Genomic DNA, 21,172 nt, shown 5'->3' on the forward strand with positions numbered 1-21,172 from the left:
GCACAGAGCCCGATGTGGGGTTCAAACTCACGGGCCGTGAGATCACGACCTGAGCTGAAGTCAGGTGCTCAACCGATTGAGCCACCCAGGTGCCCCGGTGTTTTCTTAAGTTTTATAGTTTTATGTTTGCTTTTTAGTTTCCTGATCCGATTTAATTTTATTTTTGTGTAAGACGTGAGATGTAGATCAAATTCTCTTCTTTTGCCTGTGAATGTCTAATTGTTCCAGTGCCATTTGTTGAAAAGGCTATTCTTGAAGTGCTTGTGTACCTTTGTCAAAATCAGTTGCTCCTATTGCTGTTAGACTATTTCTAGGCTCTTCTGTTCCATTGGCTAACAGGTCTGTCCATTCACCAGTACTGTCTGTCTTGATTATTGTTGCTATGTAGCTTGCATTCTGAGTGGGGGTGATATTGCCCCCGAGGGGTCAAAAGTGTCTTCTTAGGGGTTGAAAAAGGCTTTAGACATTACAATGGCTGTGGTTCTGCAAAGGGCCACCATATATAACAAGTATATACTATGGTAATGGCACTAAAATTTCATGGATGGAGAGGAATTAGGAAAAAATGTCTGAGAAGTTTCCTTTGGGAAGTGTAATGTAAAAAAAAAAAAAGAAAAGAAAAAGATGAGAAATGGTGCTATCTAGTGAAGTGTAAATCAGGCACTGTGATTCCTCCAACTTTAATCTTCCTTTTCAAAATTGTTGTGGTTATCCTAGTGCCTTTGCCATTCCATATAAATTTTAGAATCAGCTTTTCTATATCCTCAAATAATCATGCTCGGATTTTATTAGGGATTGTGTTTCACATTTTTTTTAAGTTATTTATTGAGAGAGAGAGAGAGAGAGAGAGAGAGGGGTGGAGTCCGCACTGACAATGCAGAGCCCTGCATGGGGCTCAAACTCACAAACTGAGATCATGACCTGATCTGGAATCAAGAGCCGGATGCTTAACTGACTGAATCACCCACGTGCCTGTGTTTCACATTTTTAATATATCATTCTGCTCTTTTGTAGATTACAGGCAGGAGCGGAAGCAGGGAGATCAGTTAGGAGGTAATGCTGTCTTCAGGAGAGAGGTGATGGTGGATTTGCATTGGGGATGGTAGTAGTGGACATGAAGAGAATTAAACAGGGATCTGTTTTCAAGATAAGCAGACAAAAGTACTTCTTGATAAATTGATGGCAGTGAGTAGAAGAGAGGAATCCAGGAAGATTCCTAGATTTTTGCCTTGGGTAAATGACTAGATAGGTGATATTTTTTAAAATGTTGGAAACTGAGGGAAAATTAAATTTGGAGATAATGTGAGGAGGGAAGAGAAATTGAGGTATTTGTCCCATGTCCCAACATTTGACATGTCTGATAGCCGTTCTTGTGGAGATGTTCACTGAACAGATAGATATGTGAGTCAGAAATTTTGGCAAGACAGAGTCTTGAGATACGGATTTGAGACATGTCAACACAAGAGGTATTGGATATGATAACATGTAAATGGTGGGGGGGCGAGGTGGAACCCTAAGACAGTAACAGTTGGAGCTGGTAAATAAGAAATTGATAGCCTTACTGTTTGAGGATTGAGACAAATTTGTAAGAAAGATGAACACAGTAGCCAAATGGCCCAAACAACATAAATATTCTGAAAAAGTACTTTAGATTTTTAATAACTATATACTCATGACCTAATTTTTCATCTTTGGAGTGACATCAAAACAAGTTTATTCTTTTCTGCTATATTGTCAAATATTAAATAAATAATAAAACTGGACACTGGTTGAGGTCCAGAGAGATAGACATTTTCATATGCTTTTTTAAAATTTCATATGCTTTTAAGTGGCAATATAAATTGGTATAATCCTACTGGCAATCATTTTGGCAATATTTAAAAAAGTCTTACTGTGTCCTTACCCATTAACCTTCCAGTTTAATAAATCTTCTCCCTGAAATCCTGTGATTTTCCTCTCCTTTGCTATGTTTTGCTTTCACTGTCAGTGATGCATCAAAATACATTAACATGTGGATAATTGGTTGAATGCAAAGTCCTTTCTCACCTGAAGCTGTATCTGTTATGTGTTCTGAAGGTTGGAGTAGTAGTTCTTTATATTTCTGTGTTTACTGTGTAGTACTCTTCATTTCTTTTCCTTTCACAACCTTCCAGATTTTCTTCCTTACAAATAACAAATTTATTCTGCCTTTCAAATATTGATTATGTTGCCCATACTTAGCATAAAAAGGCTTAATTATAATAAGTTATGTCATGTTTACTATTATGGACTGAGTATTTGTTTCCTCTAAAATTCATGTATTGAAATCCTGATCCCGAAACTTTCTCCCCCTCTTTCTACCATGTAAGGACACAGAAGGAAGAACAGCCATTTATGAAACAGGAAACTAGCTGGCTGTCACCAGACACTGAATCTTTCACCAACTTCATTTTGGATTTCCCAGCCTCCTGAGTTGTGACAAATCAATATTTGTTGGTTAAACTACTGGGTCTATGGTTTTTTGTTACAGCAGCCTAAATGGACTAAGACATTCACTTTTTTAATGAATTAAATAGGAATTAGGATATGGTTTCCCATTTTGCCCAAAGGGAAAGATAAGATGAAACTTCTCTTATGACCAATATAAATAATCTCATATTATGATAGGGCTTTTTATCTCAGTAAGTGTTGCAACTATCTGTTTTGAGGGGCACTTGAGTGGCTCAGTCGGTTGAGCGTCCTACTCAGGTCAGGTCATGATCTCATGGTTTGTGTATTCCAGCCCCGTATAGGGCTTTGCACTGACAGTGTTGCAGCCTACTTCGGATTCTGTCTCCCTCTCTCTGCCCCTCCCCTGCTCATGCACTCTCTCTCAAAAATGAAGAAACATTAAAAAAAAATCTGTTTTGATACATAAGTAGTTAATATTCCAGAAAAACTGTAACTCTATCCTATATTCTCAAATGATATATTACATAAAAGCAATTTTTACCAATTACTGACTTTGACTATGTATACATTTAGTAGATTATAAGTGTTTCTTTCCTATTTTAACGTTTCTTTGAGTATCATTGAATTTTATTTCACTTTATCATTGTTAAGTAAATCCTTTTAGATTAAAACCTCATATTTGAAAGTGTAAAAGTGAAGTTTGTGAATCTTTCCCCTCTTGGGATATATGCATGTTTGATCCAGAATGTATCATAAACAGGTAAAAAGCAAAACTTTTTTAAGAGAGTAAAATAAAGAATTATAAGAGAGGATTTGGATGCACATTCATTTTGTGTTATTTACAAAAACTGTGCTTTTGTTTACTCTTTAAATGAAAAAAAAAGTTTTATTATGTAAGAAAAGCTACACATCTGTTTATCAGTGGGCATTTCCACCTTATATACAGCTAAATTCTCATCAAATTTGATTTACTGACTCATGCCCAGAACAGTTGTTATCGTAATGGAAGAGAAGAAAATTAAGTATGTTGAGCCACCAGAACCACCTCCAAATTTTATTCTTTGCAGAAGTACAAGAAAAGTTCAAAAACCTTTTTCTACCATTTGCAAGTAGTATACCAGAGCTTAGTATTTTATACTCTGCACACTTATCTTTACCTTTATTTTAAGTTTGAAAAATACAATTAAATATATAAAGAATGAATGTTGGCATATTCAGGGAATAATTAGTGTTATAAATTTGTGTATGAATTCATATGTTTATATTTATTTTTTATTCTTTTTTTACATTTATTTTTGAGAGGCAGAGAGCACAAGTGGGGGAGGGGCAGAGGGAGGAGGAGACACAGAATCTGAAGCAGGCTCCACGCTCCGAGCTGTCAGCACAGAGCCCGACGTGAGGCTCAAACCCACAAACTGAGATCATGACCTGAGCCGAAGTCGGAGGCTTAACTGACTGAGCCACCCAGGCACCCTTCATATGTTTATATTAATGTGCTAAATTTCTTAATCCTCTATGAAAATCACACATTTTTGTAAATAGTGGATTAGGGACATGAAATTGCTTAAGATCAGTAATTGTTCTTTTATTTAATCTCTGAGGATTCAAATATACTTTCAACCTATTGATACTTTAGAATGTTAACCAGTTTGTTTTCTGTACATTTTAGGTGAAATAATTCAGGGGGACAGGCAAGTCAAAGTTTATCTCTTTATAGGATTAATAGTTGGTGATATATTTTTCTCCATTGTATTTTAAGGATTGGATAGCTCAGCTAAGATGACTGAATGGGTAGGTTAAGGTTCTCTGGTAACTTAGCCACACATTTTGATGACATTAATATAATATTAGTATTTAGAATTTAATAGGGCTATGAGACATTCAATGCTAGCTCTCATAAATATTCTGGTTTAGTTGTTAATGTAAAAAAATTGTTTTATCTCATTTGTCCTCAGATATTCATTGTACACTTTAATAGTTATTGATTACTTTCTTCAGTACCTATTTATGAGTGCCTACTCTAGGCCAAACTCTGTTATAAATGTTGGAATACTGGAATGAACAAAACACAATAATCTCTACTCTTAAGTTTTCAATTGTAGTAAAAGACAATAAACAAGATTAATAAATAAAACTTATTTCATGTTTGATATTGACAAGGGCTAAGGAGAAAAATGAAGCATGGAAGAAGAGTAGGAAATGGACAGTGTTACAGTTTTAAATAGGGTAGCATGAAAGGCCTCCTTGAGAGGGTAGAAAGCAGAAAAGGCTCTTGTTCGTTTGTGTGAACACCTAAAGAAATTGTCCAATTAAAAAAACTCCTCTCCTTCATAAAACCTCAGTGTATTTAAATAACATACTAGATTAGTGTTGAATTTTAATGTTTTGTAATTACATAACAATAAGAGCATTGAAAAATGTTGTCCTGGAACTGGCATCACCATGTATTTAGTGTATCCTATTAGTGTGGTTTGTCATTTATTTAAGGTATTTTAAAAGATACATTTTTATTTTATGTGATAATGTTTTGACCTTCTGCTACAGCAAATGTGTAATTTGGTTGGTTTTATCTCTGTGATAGAAAGGAAATCAATTAAGGGGCACCTGGGTGGCGCCATTAAGCGTCTGACTCTTGATTTTGGCTCAGGTCATGATCACAGGTTCCTGCAATTGAACCCTGCATCAGGCTCTGCCCTGACGGCATGGAGCCTGCTTGGGATTCTCTCTCTGCCCCTCCCCCACTCACCTGCCTGCACATGCTCCCTCTCCGTCTCTCGAAAAAAAATCGAACGTTTTTTTTTTTAAAAAAGGATAGACCTGATGGATAGACTTTAAATTAAAGGCTGTAACAAGAGATGAAGAAGGGCATTATATAATAATCACAGGGTCTATCCATCAGGAAGAGCTAACAATTATAAATGTCTATGCACCGAATACAGGAGCCCCCAAATATATAAAACAATTACTCACAAACATAAGCAACCTTATTGATAAGAATGTGGTAATTGCAGGGGACTTTAACACTCCACTTACAGAAATGGATAGATCATCTAGACACACGGTCAATAAAGAAACAAGGGCCTTGAATGATACATTGGATCAGATGGACTTGACAGATATATATAGAACTCTGCATCCCAAAGCAACAGAATATACTTTCTTCTCGAGTGCACATGGAACATTCTCCAAGATAGATCACATACTGGGTCACAAAACAGCCCTTCATAAGTTTACAAGATTGAAATCATACCATGCATACTTTCAGAGCACAATGCTATGAAGCTTGAAATCAACCACAGGAAAAAGTCTGGAAAACCTCCAAAAGCATGGAGGTTAAAGAACACCCTACTAACTAATGAGTGGGTCAACCAGGCAGTTAGAGAAGAAATTAAAAAATGTATGGAAACAAACGAAAATGAAAATACAGCAATCCAAACACTTTGGGACGCAGCGAAGGCAGTCCTGAGAGGAAAATACATTGCAATCCAGGCCTATCTCAAGAAACAAGAAAAATCCCAAATACAAAATCTAACAGCACACCTAAAGGAAATAGAAGCAGAACAGCAAAGGCAGCCTAAACCCAGCAGAAGAAGAGAAATAATAAAAATCAGAGCAGAAATAAACAATATAGAATCTAAAAAAACTGTAGAGCAGACCAACGAAACCAAGAGTTAGTTTTTTGAAAAAATAAACAAAGTTGATAAACCTCTAGCCAGGCTTCTCAAAAAGAAAAGGGAGATGACCCAAATAGATAAAATCATGAATGAAAATGGAATTATTACAACCAATCCCTCAGAGATACAAACAATTATCAGGGAATACTATGAAAAATTAATGCCAACAAACTGGACAACCTGGAAGAAATGGACAAATTCCTAAACACCCACACTCTTCCAAAACTCAATCAGGAGGAAATAGAAAGCTTGAACAGACCCATAACCAGCGAACACATTGAATCAATCATCAAAAATCTCCCAACAAATAAGAGTCCAGGACCAGATGGCTTCCCAGGGGAGTTCTACCAGATGTTTAAAGCAGAGATAATACCTATCCTTCTCAAGCTATTCCAAAAAATAGAAAGGGAAGGAAAACTTCCAGACACATTCTATGAAGCCAGTATTACTTTGATTCTTAAACCAGACAGAGACCCAGTAAAAAAAGAGAACTATAGGCCAATATCCCTGAAGAATATGGATGCAGAAATTCTCAGTAAGATACTAGCAAATCAAATTCAACAGCATATAAAAAGAATTATTCACCATGGTCACGTGGGATTCATTCCTGGGATGCAGGGCTGGTTCAACATTCGCAAATCAATCAACGTGATACATCACATTAATAAAAGAAAAGATAAGAACCATATGATCCTGTCAATTGATGCAGAAAAAGCATTTGACAAAATTCAGCACCCTTTCTTAATAAAAACCCTTGAGAAAGTCGGGATAGAAGGAACATACTTAAAGATCATAAAAGCCATTTATGAAAAGCCCACAGCTAACATCATCCTCAGTGGGGAAAAGGAAAAACAGAGCTTTTTCCCTGAGATCAGGAACACGACAGGGATGCCCACTCTCACCACTGTTGTTTAACATAGTCTTGGAAGTTCTAGCATCAGCAATCAGACAAAAAAAGGAAATCAAAGGCATCAAAATTGGCAAAGATGAAGTTGAGCTTTCACTTTTTGCAGATAACATGATATTATACATGGAAAATCTGATAGACTCCACCAGAAGTCTGCTAGAACTGATACATGAATTTAGCAAAGTTGCAGGATACAAAATCAATGTACAGAAATCATTTGCATTCTTATACACTAATAATGAAGCAACAGAAAGACAAAGAAACTGATCCCATTCACAATTGCACCAAGAACCATAAAATACCTACGAATGAATCTAACCAAAGATGTACAAGATCTGTATGCTGAAAACTATAGAAAGCTTATGAAGGTAATTGAAGAAGATATAAAGAAATGGAAAAACATTCCGTGCTCATGGATTGGAAGAATAAATATTGTCAAAATGTCAATACTACCCAAAGCTATCTACACATTCAATGCAATCCCAATCAAAATTGCACCAGCATTCTTCTCAAAACTAGAACAAGCAATCCTAAAATTCATATGGAACCACAAAAGGCCCCGAATAGCCAAAGTAATTTTGAAGAAGACCAAAGCAGGAGGCATCACAATCCCAGACTTTAGCCTCTACTATAAAGCTGTAGTCATCAAGACAGCATGGTATTGGCACAAAAACAGACACATAGACCAATGGAATAGAATAGAAACCCCAGAACTAGACCCACAAACGTATGGCCAACTCATCTTTGACAAAGCAGGAAAGAATATCCAATGGAAAAAAGACAGTCTCTTTAATAAATGGTGCTGGGAGAACTGGACAGCAACATGCAGAAGGATGAAACTAGACCACTTTCTCACACCATTCACAAAAATAAACTCAAAATGGATAAAGGACCTGAATGTGAGACAGGAAACCATCAAAACCCTAGAGGAGAAAGCAGGAAAAGACCTCTCTGACCTCAGCCATAGCAATTTCTTACTTGACACATCCCCAAAGGCAAGGGAATTAAAAGGAAAAATGAACTACTGGGACCTTATGAAGATAAAAAGCTTCTGCACAGCAAAGGAAACAACCAACAAAACTCAAAGGCAACCAATGGAATGGGAAAAGATATTCGCAAATGACATATCAGACAAAAGGCTAGTATCCAAAATCTATAAAGAGCTCACCAAACTCCACACCCAAAAAACAAATAACCCAGTGAAGAAATGGGCAGAAAACATGAATAGACACTTCTCTAAAGAAGACATCCAGATGGCCAACAGGCACATGAAAAGATGCTCAATGTCGCTCCTCATCAGGGAAATACAAATCAAAACCACACTCACATATCACCTCACGCCAGTCAGAGTGGCCAAAATGAACAAATCAGGAGACTATAGATGCTGGCGAGGATGTGGAGAAACGGGAACCCTCTTGCACTGTTGGTGGGAATGCAAAGTGGTGCAGCCGCCCTGGAAAACAGTGTGGAGGTTCCTCAAAAAATTAAAAATAGACCTACCCTATGACCCAGCAATAGCACTGCTAGGAATTTATCCAAGGGATACAGGAGTACTGATGCATAGGGGCACTTGTACCCCAATGTTTATAGCAGCACTCTCAACAATAGCCAAATTATGGAAAGAGCCTAAATGTCCATCAACTGATGAATGGATAAAAAAAATTGTGGTTTATACACACAATGGAGCACTACGTGGCAATGAGAAAGAATGAAATATGGCCCTTTGTAGCAACATGGATGGAACTGGAGAGTGTTATGCTAAGTGAAATAAGCCATACAAAGAAAGACAGATACCATATGGTTTCACTCTTATGTGGCTCCTGAGAAACTTAACAGAAACCCATGGGGGAGGGGAAGGAAAAAAAAAAAGAGGTTAGAGTGGAAGAGAGCCAAAGCATAAGAGACTGTTAAAAACTGAGAACAACGTGAGGATTGATGGGGGGTGGGAGGGAGGGGAGGGTGGGGGATGGTTATTGAGGAGGGCACCTTTTGGGATGAGCACTGGGTGTTGTATGGAAACCAGTTTGACAATAAACTTCATATATTGGAAAAAAAATAAAAATAAAAATAAAAAAAAAGGAGGGGTGCCTGGGTGGCTCAGTCGATTAAGTGTCTCATTACGGTTCAGGTCATGATCTCGCTGTTCGTGAGTTCAAGCCCCACATCGGGCTCTGTGCTGACAGCTCAGAGACTGGAGCCTGATTCGGATTCTGTGTCTCTCTCTCTGCTCCTTCCCCATTGGCGCTCTGTCTCTCAAAACTGAATAAAAGTTAAAAAAATGTAAAAAAAAAAAAATAGGGAATTTGGTGAACACAAGTAAGTTACAATGCAGTAAATAACATTTTAAAATCAATTGATATTATGAATACATATACTTGATATCATCTTATTGTCATGTTTTTAAAAAAGGCTATTTGTATAGTACTATCATTTGTGTACTTTTCCTAGATATTTTGGAAATGCTAGGAATGAGGAAAGCAAAGAAGATTCTTCCATTTTTTTTAATACTTTTGATTCTTCCTGTAATGTCTGTTTGTTTGTTTTTTTAGCTTATTGCTTAGCCAAACTTTTTTAAATCATTATTAGAGCATAAGAGGACAAGAATATTAACACTGATAACATTTCATTGCATTCTAATATTTTAGTCCTGCTATTAAAACACTTTTCCAGGGCACTGTGAGAATAGAATTATTTGTAATTTTTCTGTAATTTATGTACTAAACATACGTCTCTTCTAATACTTAATCTTATGGACTACAGTTTGATTTAGTTGTCACTTGGGTAGTATGATCACCTAGAAGGGGGGAGGTAGGCTTCATGTTCTCCTGTTCCCTCTGAGTTATGGTGCCCATTGAATTCAGTTTGGTAACCCTTGCAATGATATGTCAGTAGTATGAAATAGTCACACTGCAAAAATGATAAGCTGTCTTTCTCACACAAGTCCATGTTACAAAAATTGATTTTATTTTTAAGTCAGATTTCTCCTGTTAGTGTAGAAGCCCTTGTGATACTATTACATACTTATATATCCTTTAAGTCATATTCCATGTAAAGCACCTTGCTGCAATACCAGTTTAGAATTATCTGCAGAGATAAAAGTACACTGCAATATATTCCATTTCTGTTTCTTAATAACAAAACATCTTAGCACATGCTATCCCTTAATGCCACCACTAAATTGTATTCTGCTATATGTTACATGTAGTGTTTTTACTTTATTTTTGATTAGTAATATAGTTAGTATTTCTTTTTTTTTTAACATTTATTTATTATTCAGAGACACAGTGTGAGCATGAGCATGGGAGGGGCTGAGAGATGGGGAGACACAGAATCTGAAGCAGGCTCCAGGCTCTGAGCTGTCAGCACAGAACCTGACGCAGGGCTTGAACTCACAAACCAAGAGATCATGACCTGAGCTGAAGTCGGATGCTTAACCGACTGAGCCACCCAGGCGCCCCATACTTAATATTTTCTAAGGGATTGAAAGAATGCAGAAATAGTTACTCATTACCCAATTACTCTATGTTAGGAAGACTTTCTGCCTAAAGTAACATTTTGAGTTGAAGAAAATAGTTTTGAGTAGTCAAGTTTTGTAGTACAGATTAAAGAAGTCACTGAATCGTGATTGAGGGGAAAAATAAAATGATAGTAAAGAAATGTGATAATGGAGTAAATGAATAAAATATGTTTTAGTATCAACTGGAGGAGGGTCCTGAAAGTTTTTGACTAATGTGGCAAATTATGAAGCTAGGGCTCAGTTCAAAGTGTGGGGAGATACTTGACTGGAGGGGGATGCGATTTTTATAGCTACATTTCAGATTGATTGTGAAGGGTAAGGTGGAACCAAAATAAAGTGATTAACTAAAATTTTTAATATAAAACATTGATTCCTTTATTTCAGTATACTTCTTTTTCTGTACAGTAAGTTATGTCCTAATAAAAATTAAAGAGCAAGTTGCATTTGGAAGATCAGGTCATCGTAACTCATTGACATTAGGCCACATAACTGAATAATGTCTTCCTTCAGTGAAATACATCAAATGAGATCAACAATTATGACTCATAAACATGCCTCGCAGGCATAAAACAGCAGGGAATTAGCATGTGAGGCTGATAAATATGCATGTAAATAAGCTCCCAAAGGAATAACATGGGTTTGATTGATAGGTTTAGAATTGGAACATATGTAAACCCCTTTATTCCTCATTCTGGTGTAGCTAAGTAAAGATGCGTTTTACTTGTTAAAAAGTTTCAATAACTTTGTAAATCTTAATGCCACATCTGTTTTTTTTGTTGTTGTTGTTGTTGGTTTTTTTTGTATGTCACTTGTAAGATTAATTGAATTGTCTGCAGGCTGGATGGCCCTCACATACAATAAATGGTGGAACATGCGAACCAGTGGCTGTGCATCTGGGGCTAGAAATGGGGGAACAGTCTTCAGGAAATCTCTTGTTTTTACATTGCAAAATGATCTACAGTTTTTGAAGATAAAGATGTGACCTAGCAGTTAACTTTGACTCTCTAAATGTACTCTTTCTGTATTTAGCTCCTAAAATTAAGTTTGTTTCTTCATTCATTTCATACTGCTACTCTGATAGTCTTCAAGGAAAATGTGTCTTTTGGGGCACCTGGATGGTTCAGTTGGTTAAGCATCAGACTTAGGCTCAGGTCATGATCTCACGGTTCATGAGTTCAATCCCCATGTCCAGCTCTTTGCCTACAGCTTTGAGCCTGGAGCCAGCTTCGAATTCTGTGTCTCCCTCTCTCTGCCCCTCCCCTGCTCACATATATTCTCTCTCTCTCTCTCTCTCTCTCTCTCTCTCTCTCTCTCTCTCTGTCTGTCTCTTTTTGGCTCGCTCGCTCTCTCTCAAAAATAAATAAACATTTAAAAAATACAAAAAAATAAATTGTATCTTTTTAAAATACTTTTTCAGTTCTTGATACCTATGCTTTTTCTGGCCCTTCCAAGTCAATACTCAAACTATTGTGGAACTGTATTAGAAGGCACATGCTTAAACAATAATCAGATATCGGGAGCCTCAGGTTTTGTGCCCATGCTTCTTAATCACTAGATGACTTTGGGAACTATTAATTCCTTCCTTTAGGCTCAAGTCATTTCAGGTAAATGGAAGGAGAAATGTGGCTTTTGATTTCCTGGTGCAGAGTCATAAGCATTATTGCTGTGGAGGGTTCAGAGATTTTGCTAACTAAAGACATTATGGGATCATTTAGTGCCCACGTCTGTAAGGGAAGAGCTTTCCTGTCTCCCTCTAGTAATAAACAAGTGAATAAGAAGCAACATTAGCTTAATTCCATGAAAGAGCTTTTGGTTTCAAAGGAATCATATTTTGGTTTGGTGAGATGTGACTGAATTCTCCACAGCCTACATCCATCATTCTACAGACCATTGTTGATACAAACATCGGGCTTTCTGAGTTCTGCAGCCATGTTCTAGATGCTTGGGATACATCAGTGAACAAAACAAGGATCTTTACCCTCATGGAGCTTGTCTTCTAGAAGAAGGAGATAGTAAATAACAAGCATAATAAAGAATTAAGATTTATAGGGTTTTAGAAAATGGTAATTGCTTTGGAAAAAAATGAACATTGTAGTTTAAGGGCATTGACAGTGTATGTATGAGTCAGGAGGCTGCAGAATTAAATAGCAAGGTAGATCTAATGAGGAAAAGTCTTTTTTTGAGCGAAGACTTAGAGGAGATAAAGGAATGAGGAATATTGGAGGCAAATGCCATCCACGCTGAGGAAATAGCAAGTGCAAAGGTCCTAACGTAGGAGCTGCCAATCTGTTCTGCAAGTCCAGTGAAGACAGCGAGATGAGAGTTAATAACCCTTCGTTCTAACCCTCAGTGGGTGTTAGACTCCTCAAGTGTGACGAAATGACCATTTGCTTAATCCAGCTTGGCTGAATTGCCATCTGCAATTGTCTTGTTGCTAGGTGCCTCAGAATTTTGGTTATTCTTTACTGTAGGCCTTTTGCATTAATCCATTGCATTTTGGCACTTCATTTATTTTGTGCATTCTATTCAAAATGTGTACCTCCCTTCCAACGTTATTTTTTCTTGACTTGGTTTCTGTCTTCACCTTAATACAGTGAAATTGAGTTAGAGGTGAGGGCAGGGTTTTCTATACTGTAGAAGAAAGAACTATTGGAAAAAAGTAGATTGAGTTAGGGGATACAGAGTTCAGAATCTGAAAGTAAGAAAAACCAGGCAAATCAGTTGTTAAGTTAAAAGGGATTTAGGTCCAAGGTCCACAAAGTACATGTTATAGTAAATCAGTTGGGAATGGTACTCCATTCCCCCTTGCCTCTTCCTCCCCCCACCCCCAAGCATTTGGAAACAGAGAAGAGAAGGGTGTGTGTGTGTGTGTGTGTGTGTGTGTGTGTGTGTGTAAGGGTTGTCATGGTAACTAGGAAACTTCACTGGCATTTAGTTGGTAAGTGCTAAAATGCTTGTTACTGCCCTAAACAGTTTCACATAAGGAAGAAATATTTTGCCCCAAATGCCTACAACTATGCCACTGAGAAACGCAGCAAAAATACTGAGTACCAGCCTAGTCCAAGCTAGCAAGAGAGTCCTAGAGAACTGGAGAGGGCAGTTTTCTGGAAGACTAAAGACTATGTTGTGGGTCAATAAGGGCAGCAAGGGGAGTTTCCTGTCTTAATGGCCTAGAAACTCTGTGATGAGTTCATGCTAATTGCCATTGTAGGGAACAAAGACTTCTAGATAAAGATACGTGTTTGTGTATACACATTTAAGACTGAGCTCAGCATCAGATGCTGTTAACCTCACCCTTAAATATGACCGCATGGTTACACATCAGAATTTCATGTTATGGTGATCCGGTATTGATTAACCAAGTCATCTTTGGGAATACATTTTTAAATACTTAATTGGCTGGTTTCAGAATTCTAATCATTTCAAACTGGACATTGCACTCTTAAACTCGCAAAGTTGTTTTTAAGAGACTTCATGGCAAATACTCCTCTACAAATTCTCTTGAAAATGAGAATTTTATAATTTCCAAGAAAACTCAGAAATGAATATTGGCTATAGGTACCTTTTCTGGGTTATCTTAGGAATAAAACAGTCTTACATGCCAAAATGTCTGATTACTTAGAAATAAAATTATATGGAAAGGGGAGAAATAATTTTTTGAAAAAGAAAATTTTGGACAAGTATCAGGTCTCTTGTCTGTTTTGCACACTTCTGGATCCCCAGCACCAGGATACAAACACTAAATGATTATTTGTAATGAAGTGAATGAAATACCCTAGAGATAGAGCCTTGAGTTCCTGACCAGGACAAAAGGTTTAACACTACAGATGCATAATTCTCATCCTTTAATGAAATAAAAAGGACCCATTTCTACGAAAGTACTTCTTGGTATTAACTTCAAAAGAAATTAATCAAATTGACACTTATGTAATAATTATTGATTTTAGGTAAAGATTATTAGTATATTCTAAAGAAAATGTATAAGTATTCTTAAAACTTTGCTAATTATTAATGATTCTGTAGTCTTTAGTAGTAGTAACTTTCTGGATCTATACCATGTTGGCCACCTGTGTCCCAGAGGAGGAGGCAGTGCAGAAGTCATACAGCGTGTTTGTAATGAAACCTAGATTGAACAGGGACCATGTAACTGTGCTTTCAGTGTCAGCAGGGAAGAAACTGATTGGCTAAGAAGGGCTGGCAGAAGTTGGACCCTAACTAGGTGGATTTTGGAGTCAGCATCATAAAGTCAGAATGGCACTGAACAACTGGATGAAGGATCAGGCCTAGAATAATAACAATAAAACATACTATTTAGTGTGAATTTTATCTGTGGCAAAGCAAAGTATTTATAGTCATTAAGATTTTGAAGGGAGAAAGATAAGGGTGGATTTTTAAAAAGCAAGAGTGGATAAATGGAAATCACTCCTGTCATACCCATTATTAATACTTAAATATGAGTAACACAGAATATCTTCTTTTTAGTATTATTATTTTTTTATTTTAGAAAATACTAAATATTGTCGGGGCTTTCAGAAATTCAGTTTTAAAATTCAGTCTTCTGCATATGGTTTTCATTATAAGTTTTTGTTTTTGTTTTTTGTTTTTTGTTTTTACTAAAGATGTCTTCCTTACAAGTTTATTTGGAGGGGGTAGGGAGAGAAAGAGAGGGAGGGAGGGAGGGAGAATCCCAAGTAGGTTCTGCACCTTCAATGCAGAGCCCAATGCCAGGCTCAAACTCAGGAATTGTGAGATCATGACCTGAGCTGGAATCAAGAGTTGGACGTTTAACTGACTGAGCCACCCAGGCATCCCTTTATTATAAACTTTTAAATTTCTTTGCGATAATATTTACAATCCTGTTATTTTTCAGTAACTTAATTATTCCTATTGAAGATGGACTACTTTAGTTCCTTTGATTACAAAAAAAATTAATAAGGACATAATTCCTAAAAAATTCTAATTCTTAGGAAAGGGACTAAGTCAGTATTATTCCTATAGGAATCTCTTGTCCAGTGATGTAACTTCATCCAAGGAGCAACAAAAAATCCTTAAAGGAAATGATGACTAGCTTATGTATTAGATCACAGCCTCCCAACCTACATTATCCTCTGAACCAACAAACTATCTAAAATCCTCATAACTGTTTTCTGGAGCTAGGGAAAAGAGAAGCTAAGTAAGTAGAGGAGAGAATTGGAAATGAGGTAATTTAAAAAAAAAAAAAGTTTGCACATTGCCTTAGATGAGTTTTCTTGCACTTTGGCTGTTTTAACTACTTAAACAGTAGTTAGGAGTTCAGGAGCCTGTTGTACAGATATTTCTTATATTTGGTTTATTCATCTGTTTGCTCAACTAAATTATTTGTTCTTTGAAAGCAGAGGTTTTTTGTTTCATCCCTGAATTCCCCTAGGCACATAGGAGAAGCTCACTAAGTTTTTACTAAATGAACTGACTCAGATGTTTTAGCTAGCAAACATGCTTACGGCAAGGCAGTAGCATTTCATCATGATATGAGAGTACTGATTTGTATTCTCACTGGGACCTGTACTTCCACTGATGTGGGCTATAGGGATGCTTATAGCAGAGCCAAAATATTTCTCAAGAAGCAATCCATGTGAGAAATATGTACTGTGTTGATACCTCAGAGTTTTATGCTACAAAAGATAGCAAGGATCTAGAAAGTATAAAAAGAAAATGCAGTCAGTTGTCTATATCAATTGTGAAGCAACTCAGGTCTGTATAACATCTGATTTGAAGTTATCTGAAGTTACATCATCTCATCCCTCCCCCCCCCCCCGCCTCCCTTCTGATTTGAAGTTATGTTATCTTTTAATGGACCAACCAGAAGGAATTGGCTAAAAATATGTTGCCCCAGGAATTGCCCTGCTTAATTGACTTTGGCATTTACCTTGTGTACACTTGAAGGTGGCTCCCACAAAGAAAGATTTGAATTTGGGTACATTTGATACTGAGTTTTTACTCTCAATAGTGTAACTATTGGTCCATGGTTTCTTCAAATATTTCTCAAGTTATGATAATGTAACCATATGATCTATTTGGAAGATGAGATACATATTTCTGTTGGCCAAAGCGGGGAGGTTAGGTTATCAGTTTATCCACATCTATAAAGTGTACAATATATTGAAAGTAAGTTTATGTTTGTGGGGTGGAGCGTGGAGTGAGCCAGTTTCTTTTTCTGAGCATGAAGTATGATTTAAAAGTCAACAATGAAGTTTTAGGTCTTAGCACATTGCTTTCTGCAGCTAGTAGAATGACTCCTTTCAAATCTTTTCCCCCTTCACAAAAAACTCCCTCTTTGACATTAGAGAACAAAAGTTCTTTGCTGTGGCCACCAAAGCCTTTTTTTTTTTTTTCTTACCTCATGTAAGAAAGTAAGTACCCTTACTTTCAGGGGGTAAGGTTGCTCAAGGTATTTATTACTTTACTGATCTAGACTAGGAATGGACAGTTTTGTTTGTTTGTTTGTTTATTCTGTAAATGGCCAGATAATAAATAGTGTAAGCATTGAGGGCCGTCTGGTCTATAGCAACAACTCAATTTAGTCCTTGTAACACAAAAGTTGTTAGCCACAGAAAACATGTAAATCAGTGGGTATGGCTGTGTTTCAATAAAATTTTATCTATAATGACTAAAATTTGAATGTCATATAATTTTCATTATATGTTACAAAATATCCTTCTTAAGATTTTTTTTAAATGAAAATACAGAAAGCATTCTTTTTTTAAATTTTTTATTTAAATTTCTTAAAAGTTTTAAAATTCCTGTTAGTTACCATACGGTGTAATATTAGTTTCAGGTGTACAATTTGGTGATTCAACACTTACATACAAAACCTGGTGCTCATCGCAACAAGTACCCTCCTTAACCCCCATCACTTATTTAACCCATCCCCCCCCCACCTCCCTTCTGGTAACCATCAGTTTGTTCTCTATAGTTAAGAGTGTGTTTCTTGGTTTGCCCCTCTCTCTTTTTCCCCATGCTTGTTTGTTTTGTTTCTTAAATTCCACATATGAGTGAAATCATATGGTATTTGTCTTTCTCTGACTGTTTTAATTTCGCTTATTAGCACAATGCTCTGTAGCTCCATCCACATTGTTGCAGATGGCAAGATTCCATTCTTTTTTTGTGGCTGAGTAATATTCCATTGTGGGTGTGGGTATGTGTGCATACATACACCCCCCCCCCCACACACACACACACCACATCTTCTTTATCCATTTATCTATGGATGGACACTTGGGCTGTTTCCGTAGTTTGGCTATCGTAGATGCTGCTGCTATAAACATTGGGGTGCATGTATCCCTTTGAATTAGTATTTTTGTTTTCTTTGGGTAAATACCTAGTAGTGCAAAATTGCTAGATCATGGGTAGTTCTATTTTTAACTTTTTGAGGAACTACCATACTCGGTACTGTTTTCCAGAATGGCTACACCAGTTTGCATTGCATAAAACCTTTCTCACCTCATAGGCCATAACAAAACAGCTGTAATTTCTGGACCCTGGATCTAGACTTGTTGGAAGAATTATTGGTTTTGCTTGCTTGAAAGTTTCTTTTTTTCTTAATATAATTTTTGATGATATCTATTAGTATCTTGAAGGAAACCAAATTATTTACCCTAAATAGCTTAAGGTTTTAAAGTAGGTTTCTTGCACTATGTGGTAGTGTTCCGTCTATTCCTTTTTATTAAGGTGAGTTCATTCTGTTTGTTTGGTGCTGGAAATACTAAAGTGAAGGAGAGAAGGGAAGTAAAGTGAAGGTCCAAGCAATTTATAATCTAGTGAGAAAAGGATCTCATTTAAAATGTACCCTGTACATGGCTAGGGTTTTACTGGGGGAGAGCATGTAAAATATAAGGAGTGGTGAAGCCGAAGGTAGCAGACAGGAATGCACAGCCTGTTGAGAAGGGGCTTATCTAGGACTGAGGGGAGCATAGATTTCTTGTTGTTGATGGCAAGAGATGAGGGAATAATAATTGGCACGTTGTAGAATGGATTACAAAACTGAGATGGAGCCAAGCAAATTAGAAGACTAGGCACCAGTTAGTTGGGAGCTGTTTCAGTCAGGTATGAACGAGACGATGAGGCTGTCACAAAGGGACGAGAAGTAGTGGAGGCCAGGTGAGCGTTTTCTTTAGAGCCATAGTAAGCAAGTGACAACTAATATTAGAAATTTGGCCAAGGTTCTTAGGATCTGAAAGATGTAAATGAAATATGTGGGTAGTGAGGGAAATTAATTGACCACCTCCATCCTCTTCTCCCATTTATTAGGGAAGAGCAGAACTGACTACTTCAAGAATGAGTAAACAGTCAAAAAAAGATCAAAATATTCAGTAGTACAAAACAAGGGGAGCGCTGTTCTTAGGGGACAGAGAAAATACACATTTGTGGAAATGATTCATATCTAGGGAGAACAAGTAAATTTTATTGAAATATGCTTCAAATTTTCAATAAATGTGCATATTCTTTTACACTTGATCTTAGCCAAAAGGCCGAGAAGCGATGTGTGCATATTCTTTTGAAACAAAGTATGTAAGATGGTAGTTAAAAGACAGGTGAAAAGAATCCTGGCTGAGAATATAGGAAAAGATGAAGAAGGGTATGAATAAGAATTATAAGAAATTTAAATTCAATAGCTGAAGTGAAACATCTGTTAGAAGCAGTAAAGAGCATAATCAATAAAGCAGAAATTCAAAGTATAGATAGAGAGGACAGATTTCGAGGACTGTATAAATTGAGGTGATGGATATGATTAGAACCAACGTCGCTAATATGGAACATTGAGATTATAGAAAGGAGATTGTGGAAGACAGGAGACCTCTTCATAAGGACCTTTGATTCTTTGGGAATTTAGATTTGAATTAGTAATCAGGTGAAACAAAACACATACATACACACATACATTTACAACGGTGAGCCCTTGACTCATGTCTTACCTTGATAAACATTTATGTGATGGTTATTCTCATAGTTTGTTTTAGAACTATTGAGAGAGAAAATGAAAGCAGATATTGAATCTTCTGAGAAGTAGCAGTCTATGGATTAGGTTATGAAACCAGGGAAAGGAGTGTGGTGGCTTTGCAAATAAAGAACAATGTAAACAACTTTATTTATTTATTTATTTTTTAATGTTTGTTTATTTTTGAGAGAAAGGGAGTGTGTGTGCATGGGAGCAGGGGAGGGGTGGAGGGAGAGGGGGGATAGAAGATCTGAAGGGAGCTCTCTGCTGACTCGGAGTGCCTGATGTGGGGCTTGAACTCACCAACTGTGAGATCATGACTAGAGTCAAAGTCCAAAGCTTAACCAACCAAGCCACCCAGGTGCTCCTGTGAACAATGTAAACAACTTTGAAACATTGTGTGCAAAGAATCATCACAACTCCATAACTATTAGATATAGAGGTAAAAGAGTGAAAGCTTCTAAGTCTGGGATTTGAGAGAAGTCTGTAGTACATGCATAAGAACATATTAACAAAACCTGTTGGAAATGTAAAGAAAGGAGACTTTCATCAAAACAGAGGTAGATCGTGTGTGTGTGTGTGTGTGTGTGTGTGTGTGTGTGTGTGTGTGTGTGTAAAGAAAAAATGAACAATTATCCTAACCAAATATGAAGTTAAACTGTGTTTGCATTATTGCTTTGGTATTAACATACTTAATTCACACCATAAACTACAAATACTTCTAGTTATACTGCGTTGTCCTCTACTGTACTTGAATAAACCTACTGTAGAATTTTACTTTTTGTGCTTTATTTGCAAGTTAACATTTTAATAATTATCATAAATAGTTACCTGATTTGCATATTCTGGTTCATAATCCAACTGTTCTGTGGATCAACCACAGTTCTCTTATTATTCATGCCAAGACTTCTATATTAGTCTGAAAATCTATCCTAGACTGCATTTCTGTTTCCAGTTTTCTGAGCTTTTTATAACTCTTAAGTATAGTGCTTTTTTAATCAAAAGATTGAATCATGCATGTGGTAGTATAATAATCTTTCTGACCCACTGTTATATGGAAGCTAATTTTTATTATTATATGTAGTATTTTTTAAACTTTTATAGCTCTATGAGCTTGATATTCAAGTGGTATTTAAGTGATCCATTATCATTTGTCCTTTCAGAATATATATTGAAATGAAAAATAGTTGGCCATTCATACTAAGAACTGAAAAATTTAGGAAATGTTATTTTTTGAGAATCAAATTACAAAATAGATAAAACAAAAAGATATAAAATAGATATGCTTAGGAGTGGTCATATTAGAGGGGCAGAATGAGAGACCAGATTAAGAACTTGGCTGTTATGTAACTAATGATACTAAAATACCTAGAGAAACTTAATCTGTGAGAAGTAGGGTCTGCTGGAAATGGAAAGAAGGAAATATCGGTAATAACCATGTGAGCATTAGCTATAGAAGGAGCAATTGTTTTGGAAAACCACAGTGTTCTCAACGAGTATCTCCAAAGATGTAGAGGAATCAATGCGTCAAGTTGCAAGAAGCCATTAAAACTAGAGTCTTCTAACCCCCTTTTACTATTGTATTTTTTTTTTATCAATTTACATTCCGAAACGTTAACTCTCTAGGTAGTTTTTCTTACATGTAGAGACTGTACTGGTTAGACTTCCAC

The 21,172-nt window shown here is 36.5% G+C and overlaps 1 protein-coding gene and 1 pseudogene across 5 annotated transcripts in view; one reads left to right on the top strand and one right to left on the bottom strand.

Annotated features, from left to right (window-relative positions):
• The window catches only part of TBC1D5 (TBC1 domain family member 5), a 583,027-nt gene that overhangs the window by 267,333 nt on the left and 294,522 nt on the right, over positions 1 to 21,172 (top strand). The window lies entirely within an intron of this gene.
• Positions 18,906 to 19,047, bottom strand: LOC125175927 (uncharacterized; annotated as a pseudogene).

This window comes from Prionailurus viverrinus, chromosome C2, assembly GCF_022837055.1.
Source record: "Prionailurus viverrinus isolate Anna chromosome C2, UM_Priviv_1.0, whole genome shotgun sequence".
NCBI lineage: Eukaryota > Metazoa > Chordata > Mammalia > Carnivora > Felidae > Prionailurus > Prionailurus viverrinus.